This window comes from Myotis myotis, unplaced genomic scaffold (genome assembly GCF_014108235.1).
Source record: "Myotis myotis isolate mMyoMyo1 unplaced genomic scaffold, mMyoMyo1.p scaffold_m19_p_4, whole genome shotgun sequence".
Classification (NCBI taxonomy): Eukaryota; Metazoa; Chordata; class Mammalia; order Chiroptera; family Vespertilionidae; genus Myotis; species Myotis myotis.
Window position 1 is genome coordinate 93,139,267 of NW_023416346.1, and position 11,859 is coordinate 93,151,125.

An 11,859-nucleotide genomic window follows, 5' to 3' on the forward strand; every position below is an offset into this window, starting at 1 on the left:
CATATATGACAGGCCCACAGCCAACATCATACTCAATGGACAAAAACTAACACCATTTCCCCTAAGAACAGGAACAAGAGAGGGATGCCCACTCTCACCACTCCTGTTCCACATAGTACTGGAAGTATTAGCCATTGCAATTCGGCAAGAAGAAGAAATAAAAGGCATCCAAATTGGAAAAGAGGAAGTAAAACTGTCCTTATTTGCAGACGACATGATATTATACATACAAAACCCTAGAGACTCCATCAAAAAGCTACTGGACTTAATACATGAATTTGGCAATGTAGCAGGATACAAAATTAACCCCAAGAAATCTGAGGCATTTCTATACACCAATAGTGAACTTTCAGAAAGAGAGATTATAAAAACAATCCCGTTTACCATCGCACCAAAAAAATTAAGCTACCTAGGAATAAACTTAACTAAAGAGGTAAAAGACCTCTACTCAGAAAACTACAGGACGTTGAAAAAAGATATAGAGGAAGACATAAACAGATGGAAGAACATACCGTGTTCATGGATTGGTAGAATCAACATCATTAAAATGTCCATACTACCCAAAGCAATCTATAAATTCAACGCACTTCCCATTAAAATACCAACGGCATACTTCAGAGATCTAGAACGAACTCTCCAAAAATTCATCTGGAGTAAAAAAAGACCCCGAATAGCTGCAGCAATCCTGAAAAAGACCAAAGTAGGTGGGATCTCAACACCAGATATCAAGCTGTATTACAAAGTCACTGTTCTCAAAACTGCCTGGTACTGGCACAAGAATAGGCATATAGATCAATGGAATAGAATAGAGAGCCCAGAAATCGGCCCGAACCAATATGCTCAATTAATATTTGACAAAGGAGGCAGGAACATACAATGGAGCCAAGATAGTCTCTTCAATAAATGGTGTTGGGAAAATTGGACAGATATATGCAAGAAAATGAAACTAGACCACCAACTTACACCATACACAAAAATAAACTCAAAATGGATAAAGGACTTAAATGTACGACAGGAAACCATAAAAATTCTAGAAGAATCCAAAGGCAACAAAATCTCAGACATATGCCCAAGCAATTTCTTCACTGATACAGCTCCTAGGGAACTTGAAACGAAAGAGAAAATGAACAAATGGGACTACATCAAAATAAAAAGCTTCTGCACAGCATAAGAAACCATCAACAAAACAATAAGAAAGCCCACTACATGGGAGAACATATTTGCCAATGCTATCACTGATAAGGGTTTAACCTCCAACATTTATAGGGAACACATACAACTCAACAAAAGGAAGATAAACAATCCAATCAAGAAATGGGCAAAGGACCTAAATAGATACCTTTTAAAAGAGGACATTCAGAAAGCCAAGAGACATATGAAAACATGCTCAAAGTTGCTAATTATCCGAGAGATGGAAATCAAAACAACAATGAGGTACTATCTCACACCTGTCAGAATGGCTATCATCAACAAATCAACAAACGACAAGTGCTGGAGAGGATGTGGAGAAAAAGGAACACTTGTGCACTGCTGGTGGGAATGCAGACTGGTGCAGCCACTATGGAAGACAGTATGGAGTTTCCTCAAAAAACTAAAAATGGCCGAAACCGGTTTGGCTCTGTGGATAGAGCGTCGGCGTGCGGACTGAAAGTTCCCAGGTTCGATTCTGGTCAAGGGCATGTACCTGTGTTGCGGGCACATCCCCAGTGGGAGATGTGCAGGAGGCAGCTGATCGATGTTTCTCCCTCATCGATGTTTCTAACTCTCTATCTCTCTCCCTTCCTCTCTGTAAAAAATCAATAAAATATATTTAAAAACAAACAAACAAACAAAAAAAAACCTAAAAATGGAACTCCCATTTGACCCTGTGATCCCACTTCTAGGAATATATCCCAAGAAACCAGAAACACCAGTCAGAAAGGATATATGCACCCCTATGTTCATGGCAGCACAATTCACCATAGCTAAGATCCGTAAACAGCCTAAGTGCCCATCTGTAGATGAATGGATTAGAAAACTGTGGTACATCTACACGATGGAATACTATGCTGCTGTAAAAAAGAAGGAACTCTTCCCATTTGCAACAGCATGGTTGGAACTGGAGAGCATTATGCTGAGTGAAATAAGCCAGTCAATGAAGGAAAAATACCACATGATCTCACTCATTTCTGGATAATAAAGACCATTATAAACTTATGAACAAAAATAGATACAGAGGCAGAGCTGCCTCGAACAGACTGTCAAACTACAGCAGGAAGGCCGGGGAGGATGGGAGGGCAGGAGGGGGGTGGGTAAGAGATCAACCAAAGGACTTGTATGCATGCATCTAAGCATAATCAATGGACATAAAAAACTGGGGGGTAGGGGAGTCCAGGGGATTGTCAAGGGTGGGGAAAAAAATAGAAGACATATGTAATACTCTTTTTAATACTTTAAGCAATAAAAAAAAATATGCAATACAGTACTATTAACTGTAGTCACCATGTTGTAAGTTATATTCCTGTGACTTATTTTTTTAATATATTTTTTATTGATTAAGATATTACATATGTGTCCTTATCCCCACGTTACCCCCTACCCCCCCACCCCCCCATTAATACCCTCACCCCCCCGTTGTCCGTGTCCATTGGTTAGGCCTATATGCTTGCATATTAGTCCTTTGGTTGATCTTTCTCCCTTACCTCCACCCTCCCCTACCTTCCCTCCAAGGCCCGACAGTCCAATCAATGCCTCTCTATCTCTGGATCAGTCCTTCTTCATCAGTTTATGTTGTTCATTATATTCCACAAATGAGTGAGATCATGTGGTATTTATTCTTCTCTGACTGGCTTATTTCACTTAGAATAATGCTCTCCAGTTCCATCCATGCTGTGGCAAATGGTAAGAGTTCCTTTTTCTTCTTCCTCTTCTTAAAGAATACCTTTCAGCATTTCATATAATGCTGGTGTGGTGGTGATGAACTCCTTTAGCTTTTTCTTATCTGTGAAGCTCTTTATCTGACCTTCAATTCTGAATGATAGCTTTGCTGGATAAAGTAATCTTGGTTGTGGGTTCTTGCTATTCATTACTTTGAATATTTCTTGCCACTCTCTTCTGGCCTGCATGGTTTCTGTTGAGAAATCAGCTGACAGTTGTATGGGTACTCCCTTGTAGGTAACTGACTTTCTTTCTCTTGCTGCTTTTAAGATTCTCGTTTTGGCATCTTAATTATGATGTGTCTTGGTGTGGTCCTCTTTGGATTCCTTTTGTTTGGGGTTCTCTTCACTTCCTGGACTTGTAAGTCTATTTCTTTGACCAGGTAGGGGAAGTTTTCTGTCATTATTTCTTCAAATAGGTTTTCAATATCTTGCCCTCTCTCTTCATCTGGCACCCCCATAATTCTGATGTTGGTACGCTTGAAGTTGTCCCAGAGGCTCCTTACACTATCTTCATATTTTTGGATTCTTTTTTCTTTTTGCTTCTTTGGTTGGGTATTTTTTGTTTCTTCGTATTTCAAATATTTGACTTGATTCTTGGGATCCTCTTGTCTGCTGTTGGATCTCTGTATATTATTCTTTATTTCAGTCAGTGTATGCTTAATTTCTAGTTGGTATTTTTTCATATCCTCCAGGGTCTCACTAAATTTATCAGCGGTTTCCATAAAATTCTTGAAAAACCTTAAAAGTGTGGTTTTGAACTCTATATTCAGTCGTTTGCTTTCCTCCATTTCTGTCATTTGTGACCTGTTTCTTTGTCTCCACATTTTTTATGCTTCCCTGTGTTGGTAGAGTGGTTTTGTGTGCTAGGTGTCCTATAGGGCCCAGTGGCTCAGCCTCCCCAGTTACCTGAGGTGGACACTCTTGGTGCACCCCCTTGTGGGCTTTGTGCACAGTCTTGTTGTAGTTATGCCTTGATTGTTGTAGGTATCACTGGGAGGAATTGACCTCCAGGCCAATTGGCAGTGAGAATCAGCTGTGTCTGCAGTGGGAGAACTTCTTTGCTGAAGACACCCTTCTGGGGCAAGACTTGCTTCAGTGGGGCTTTTGTGCTCACTGAGTCTGCCCCCTGAGTGTGTCCCTTATGGATCTGAGGAGTTGTAATCTGGATGATCTCACTCTGACCACTGGTTACACTGTCTCTTGGATCTAAGGAGGTGCTAATTTAGTCTCTGCCTGAGGTTACCCAGCAGGAGCTACAAAAAGATCTGCAGATTCCCCTTCCTTTTTTGGAGTTTGGAGGTGCCCCGATGAGGCCTAGCTGTGAAGCAATGCAAGGTGCTGTGGGGTCTTGGGCCTTCTCTTGGAAGTTCTGGGTCTGTCTGGCCCAGCTGTAATTTGTTAGGTAATTTTCAGGTTGCAAAGGGCCAGGGCATTCATATGCAAAAGCCTCTGCAGCAGCCTGGGTGGGGCGGGGTCTCAAGGAATCAACAGGGTGGAGCAAGCAGCTATGGCAGATCCTCAGCCCTGCCCTAAGGGGCCGCGTGTCTCAGTGTCCCAGTAATCGCTGCAAGCACCTCTGAGAGAAAGCCACCCTGGAGTTGCGAGTTCTGCCCGCTGCCAGACAGTCCAGTTTCTCCCCATATGAGTCCTGGGTCCCCACAGACTTCCCGGAACTGGTGTTCAGAGCAGTCGGGAGCTTGTGACTCCCTCCCGATTCAAAAAGACAGCCGCGTCCTCAGGTACCAGCCCCTTTCCGCGAGTGCTTGAGCCTCTGTACCTTTGCACTTTACTTCCGCAGCTCCTGACTCTCAGTGTGCTTTTCTCTTTCCTTCTAGTTGTAGAATTTCCACTCCACCAGCCTTCCTGTAGTTCTGGATGATGTCCGTTTTGTCTTTTTGTTGTATTTTTGAAGGAGGCAGCAATTTCGGTGTTTACCTATGCCGCCATCTTGGTTTTCCCCTCCTGTGACTTATTTATTTTACAACCTGAAGTTTGTACCTTTTGACCCTCTTCACTCATTTCACCCTTCCCCCACCTGCCTCTGGCAACCACCAATCTGTTCTCTGTACATATAAAGCCATTTAATAAAATTCTGGATTCCATATACAAGTGAGATTATATGTTATTTGTCTTTCTCTGTCTGACTTATTTTGCTTACCATAATGCCCTTAAGGTCCATGTTGTGAAAATGACAAGATTTCATTATTTTTTATGGCTGAATAATATTGAATTGTACATATACACCACATAATTTTCTTTATCCATTCATCCATGGATGGACATTAAGGTTGCTTCCATGTCTTGGTTATTATAAATAATGCTTCAATGAACATGGGGATGCATATATCTTTTTCAGTTAGTGTTTTCATTTTTTTAAAAAATATATTTTATTGATTTTTTACAGAGAGGAAGGGAGAGAGATAGAGTGTCAGAAACATCGATGAGAGAGAAACATCGACCAGCCGCCTCCTGCACATCCCCCACCGGGGATGTGCCCGCAACCCAAGTACATGCCCTTGACCGGAATCGAACCTGGGACCTTTCAGTCCACAGGCCGACGCTCTATCCACTGAGCCAAACCAGTTTTGGCATGTTTTCATTTTTTAATAAATGCCCACAAGTGGAATTGCTGTATCATATGGTAGTTCTATTTTTAATTTTTTGAGGAACTTCCATACTGTTTTCCATAGTGCTGTACCAGTCTGCATTTCCACCAGTAGTAGATAAGGGTTCCCTTTTCTCCACATCCTCACCAGCACTTGCTTCTTGTGTTTTTGATAATAGCCATTCTAATGAAGTGGTATCTCATTGTAGTTTTTGATTTGCATTTCCCTGTTGATTAGTTATGTTGAAGCACCTTTTCCTAAACCTGTTGGCCATCTGTATGTTTTCTTTGAAAAAATGTCTATTCAAATTATCTGCCCCTTTTTTTAATCCTCAGTCCAGGATATGTTTTGATTGATTTTTAGAAAGAGAGGAAGGGAGAAAGAGAGAGAAAAACAATGATGTGAGAAAGAAACATGAATCAGTTGCCTCCCATTCATGCATTGGCCAGTAATTTAACTCACAACTCAGTATGTTCCCTGACCTGGAATTGAACCCGCAACTTTTTGGTGTATGGAATGGCACTCCAACCAACTCAGACACCCAGGGCTCTCTGCCCACTTTTTAATCAGATTAGATCTTTTTTTGTTATTGAGTTGTATGAGTTCTTTATATATTTTGAATATTAACCCCTTTAATAGACATATGGTTTGCAAATATTTTCTCCCATTTTGTAGGTTGTCTTTTAATTTTGTTGATGGTTTCCTTTTCTGTGTGCCCAGGCCTTTTAGTTTGATGTTGTTCCATTTGTTTATTTTTACCTTGTTTGTCTTTGCTTTTGATATCAAATACAAAAATCATCACCAAGACCAATGTGAAAAAGGTTATTGCCTATGTTTTCTTATAGGAGTTTTACATTTTCAGGTCTCACATTCAAGCTTTTAATCTGTTTTTAGTTCATTTTTGTGTATATGTAAGATGGTGATCCAGTTTCATTCTTTTGAATGTGGCTGTTCAGTTTTCTCAACACCATTTATTGAAGAGAGCATCCTTCCCCCTTGGCTCCTCTGTCATAAAGTAATTGCATGAGTTTATTCTGGCAGCATTAATTTAACCATTCTCTTGCAAGCACAGAAAATTTGACTATTTACAAATTATTTGTGAACCCATCATTTCATTTAGTTCTAGAACAACTTTACTTTGTAAGGTAAATTGAACAGTTTTTGTGCAGATGTGGAAACTGAGGTCCAGAGAAGGAAAGAAGCTTATCCAAGATCACACAGTAAGGGAACAGTAGAACCAGGACTAGAAAACATGGGACTTCTTGTTATTCAGACCTGGGCTTTTCCCAGCATGCCATGTTCTGCCTCATGTATGAATGGAAGCACTGGAGAAGGAGGAGGGGCAAGCCCTGACTCATTTTCACAGGCCTGGGCAGTGTGTATGCCGGGATGCCTCTCACTGAGAGGAGTGACATCCTATTAGCTGTCAGAGGCTCCAGCCCCCAATATAGAGCTGGCACTAATGAGTGATATGGCAAGTCAGGGAAAGTTGGCAGACCCAGGCACTGGGGATAGGCTAAAGGGGTTGGGGCAAGTTCAGAGTGAAGGGCTGGGCATGTGGGATAGCTCTGCCTTTCCCTACTTCTTCTGGTTATTTCCAAACTCTACAGGTGTTTCATTGCTTTTGTAGCCCCAGAGAATCCTGTTTTGACTCTCATAGCACCATGTGCCCTCCATTTTACCAACACCCCCTTGGCCTTACCTGAATATGCAGGTCCCTTTCCCAGCTAGAGTTACCTACTTTTCCAGAAGTGACATTCCTAATCCCTGTGGTTTGATCCTGCAGAATCTTCCATTCTTTCACTCAGCAGATATTTATTGAGGCCTTTTCTGCCAGACTCTGTGTTTCAGACACCACATGATTCTCTGCTTTCTTTCCAATTGCCCCCACTTCCCTGTATTCACTTCCTTCTATGTCCATCTTTGATCCCATGTTCATTCAATCACTTCAATATTTTACCCAGTAACAAAATAACTTTGGATTAAACCATTATCCTCTCCAAGACCCAGGTTAATGAACAACATAGAAGAAATTGAAATAACTAATTGCCATAGAAATCTAAAGAGTTAGTATATGTTGAACATTTACTATCTGCCAGGCATTGTGCTCAGTAATTGCTGAGCATGGACTAACTCATTTAACTCAATGGCATTATTTTACTCATGAACACTTTTATATGAAGAAACTGAGGCACAGAGGTTAAGTAACTTGCTCAAGGTCACATAGCTAGAAATCAGGATCTCATGTAACTAAATGGGATTGCTGTACATTCCTGGGGGACGTCCCAGCTAAGCCTTTATCAACTTGTCCGTTCTATGCAGTAACTATTTCAAACTGTGTCCAATATTAACAAGGTTCCTTGAAACTCCTCCACTACTGCTTTGCCTCTCACTTTGGGAACTTTGCTTCTGACCTCCCAGAGCAGATAGACGTCTTCAGATATGACATCTTTAATTTCCCATAACAACAAACTTTAGTGTATTCACCCATCCTTCACTCTTGTCTTGATCCTTCCTCTCAACTCTAGGGGCTCCGGATTCCATCCCCAACACCTATCCAGGGCCTCCCACCCATCAGTTCATTACCTCCTATATCTTAAACTTGATTGATTTTCCCCATCAGCATATAAACAAACTCACAGGCTGCATATATTCTCTCTTTTATCACAGACCATTCTCTTGACACCCTATTACAGTCTGGTGTACACCCTAAACCAGCCGTGGGCAAACTACGGCCCGCGGGCTGGATCCGGCCCGTTTGAAATGAATAAAACTATTGAAAAAAAAGACCATACCCTTTTATGTAATGATGTTTACTTTGAATTTATATTAGTTCACACAAACACTCCATCCATGCTTTTGTTCCGGCCCTCCGGTCCAGTTTAAGAACCCACTGTGGCCCTCGAGTCAAAAAGTTTGCCCACCCCTGCCCTAAACCCTGATCGTATTGGCCTTGCCCACATCACCAGTGACTTCCCAGATCTACATCCAATGGCATCTTTTCTATATTGTTGGACTTATGGGCAGTATCTTTCACATACATCTTGGTAATGCCATCTTCCATAAAAACCTGTGTCTCCCATGGCTTCTGGGAGAGCCAGCTCTCCTGGCTCAGGTCTCACTTTGGCAATCCCTCCCTCTTAGGGCTTTTGTGGGCTCCTGGTGTCACCAACAACTAATCAATTCTATCTTCCAAATACATCCACAATTCAACCACTTATTGCTACCTCCATTGCCTCCACCCTGGTCTGTGCCACCATTATCTCTCACCTGGATAACTATAGTAACTTCCTTCCTGGTCTCATTTCTTCTTCCCTTGCTGCTATAGCCCCCTAGACATTTCACTAAGAGCATGCCAGTCCTAAGCTCAAAATCATACAAAGTCTAAAGTCTTTAAAATGACTCTCAAAGCCATACACCATCTGCCTCCCATGTCCTCTCTGACCCCTTCTCCTACCACTTTCCCTCACACTCATTCTCCTCCAGCTGTACCAGCTGCCTTGTTATTCCTCTAACATTCTAGCATGTTCTCACCTCAAGGTTTTTGCACTTGCTTGGAACGCTGTTTCTCCAGATACTTTCATTGTTTATTCCCTCACTTCCCTCAGATATTTTAGTGAGGCCTATCCCAACTACACTGTTTAAAGTAGTACCCTCCGACCAATACTCCCTGTATCCTTTTTCTGCTCTATTTTTCTCCATACCAACTATTACCATCTGATACACTATACTAGTATATTTTATTTATGTATTTTGTTCATTTTCTGTTAGCCCTCATGAGCTTTCATTATCATGATGGGAAATAGACAATTAAAATAACAATAAATAAATAAACAACAATAAAAATAATTTACCAGAAGTTGGTAAATGCTAGAGATAAGAAAAAAGACTATTAAGGGACTGGAAAGTGAAGGCGGTAGGAATGGGGATTGTTATTTTATATTACAAGTGTCCAGGGATAGTCTCAGTAAAATAAAATGACATTGGAGTAGAAATCTGAAGGAAATGAGGCACAAACTATGTCAGTATTCAGAGGAAAAACATAGTAGGTAGAAAGCACAGCAAGTGCAAAGGTCTAGAGGTGGGATATCAGACAAGTGAAACTCGGAATGTTCTAATCATTGTTTTCCTAATCCTGTTTCTATATTCCTCAGTTCAGTGGATGGACACACTCTCCAGTGCCTTGCCCAAGTTGGAGACTGCAGGGCATTGGTCTGATGGGTTGTGTGCCTCCTCTACCACACTGACTGCTCTTAAGCCAGAAGCTGTGTCTAGTTCACCATTATGTGTGTGGAACCAAACACAGGGCCTGGCATAGAGGAGGAGCTCAAACAGTGGCAACATCACACTTCACTGGTAGATGCTGGAAACTAAGCGTGACATTAGACCTGAAGATGCGCTGTTTTACTATGTTCAGCAAACATATACTTAGCACTTAGTTTGTGCTAAACCCTCTGTTGGGTGCTGAGGTTACAAAGATGGATAAAAATACTCTCCCCTAAGAAACAGTCTAGCTCTGCACAATCAAAAGGAATCTGTGTATAAGGAACCACAGGCTCATGTGTGTTTATATCAAAAGGTGTTTTCAAAGTCATATTATGAGTTCTATAACTTTGAATATCTGTATATTGGATCATAAGCAGACCAACAACAATAACAGCAGCAGCAGCTAACATTTATTGAAAGCTTCATATGTATCAGGCTCTGTGCTAAACACTCACATGGAATATTCATTTAATTCTCATCACAACTCCATGACATGGATACTATTACTTATCCTATTTTTCAGAAGAGAAAATGGAACTGAGAGACGTGAAATAACCTGCCCACTTCACACCGTTCCTAAGTAGTGGGGCCAGCATCACAGCCCAGGCAGTCTGATAGCAGAGCCACTACACTATACTGCTTGCTTTCGTGGGAAAGACAAACAGCTAGCTGAGCCTCAATTTAGCTGGACAGTCATTGTCTTTTACCCTTTGGCCCCAGGCCTATCTTTTTACCATTATTTCCAACTCTTCCTCTCTCCCTATACAAATACTCAGCCCCAAGGGTCCAGAATCCTAGGTCTTGCCAAACTGCCATACCCTCTCACACTGATGGGCTTTGGATTGAGCAGGAATCCTTCCCCTATTTCTCTGACTTGACATAATCACCAAGGCCATCCTCCAGGGAACTTTTGTCTGATGCCCCTCCCGAACTGGGGAGAAGGAATCACTTAATCCACAATGGTCTAGATCGCCTTGGTCAGACCTCTAGTCTGGTTTTCAGTTCATTTCACAACTCCATCCTCAGAGCACCTCCTTCTCCTAGGATGCTACCACTGTATCTCCTCTTCCCAATGCCTATCACCAGGCCTGGCAAAGAGGAGGTGCCCATAGAATCTTTGATGAAGAAAGAAATGAGAATTGTAGTCATATGGATCAGTCTGTCTACTTGAGTTTATGAAGTTGCCTCCAGATAGCCTGCATGTATGTTCTCATGGGCTTTTTAGTGCAGTCACAAGATGCTGGGCAGCAGAGGGATTATCTTCATTTTGTAGGTGAAAAAAAACTTAAGAAAATATTCTTGTTCCCCACCAACAGTGACCAAAGAAGTTGATCAGGTGTCAGTCAGAATGTGGAATGGGGGCTTGTAGGGCTCCCTCTTCAAGAAGGCATTTAGAGGTACAAGTTTATGCCCACAGTTGGTTTTTCCTCCTATTGCCCCTGGGGAGGAGTGGGCCATACAAACAAGGAGCTGTGCCTCCTCCCACATCCTGTCCTCCTTTATGTTGTGAAAGAATGTAGGGGGCTAGCAGCCTGATTCTGTACCTAGTTAATCAGTATCCTACTGCACATTCTTGTTAGCCTATAATCAAGTCACTGCCCCTTCCTTAATTACCTGGTCTTGCAAGACCTATTTACCTAAATATTCCCAATTTATAAGGGCCATAAACCAAGGATGTAACAGCTTAGCTAGAGGGAAGTTACTGGTGCCATCCAGGTTAGGCATTTAGATACAATCTAAATTCCCCATTCTAACTGACTCAGGAGGAGCTGTGAAAACCCACCACAGAAGCCCGGTAATTAGGAAACAAAGAAACTCGGGAATATATAAGGAGCAATCTTATTGTATTAGCCATTCAGGCTTTGGATCTTTGAGTCCCCTGAGCCAGCAGTGCTGCTTTGATTAAAGGCCTCTTTCCTGATACCTCTGAGTGCACAACTGTCTTCTTTCACGCCAATTCCACAACAATGTGCACATACATAATCTTCTCCCAAGACTTAGAAATATCAGGACCAGTTGGGAGACCACTTTAGCATGTCAAAGACTACTCTCTTTTTTTCTGAAGCCAA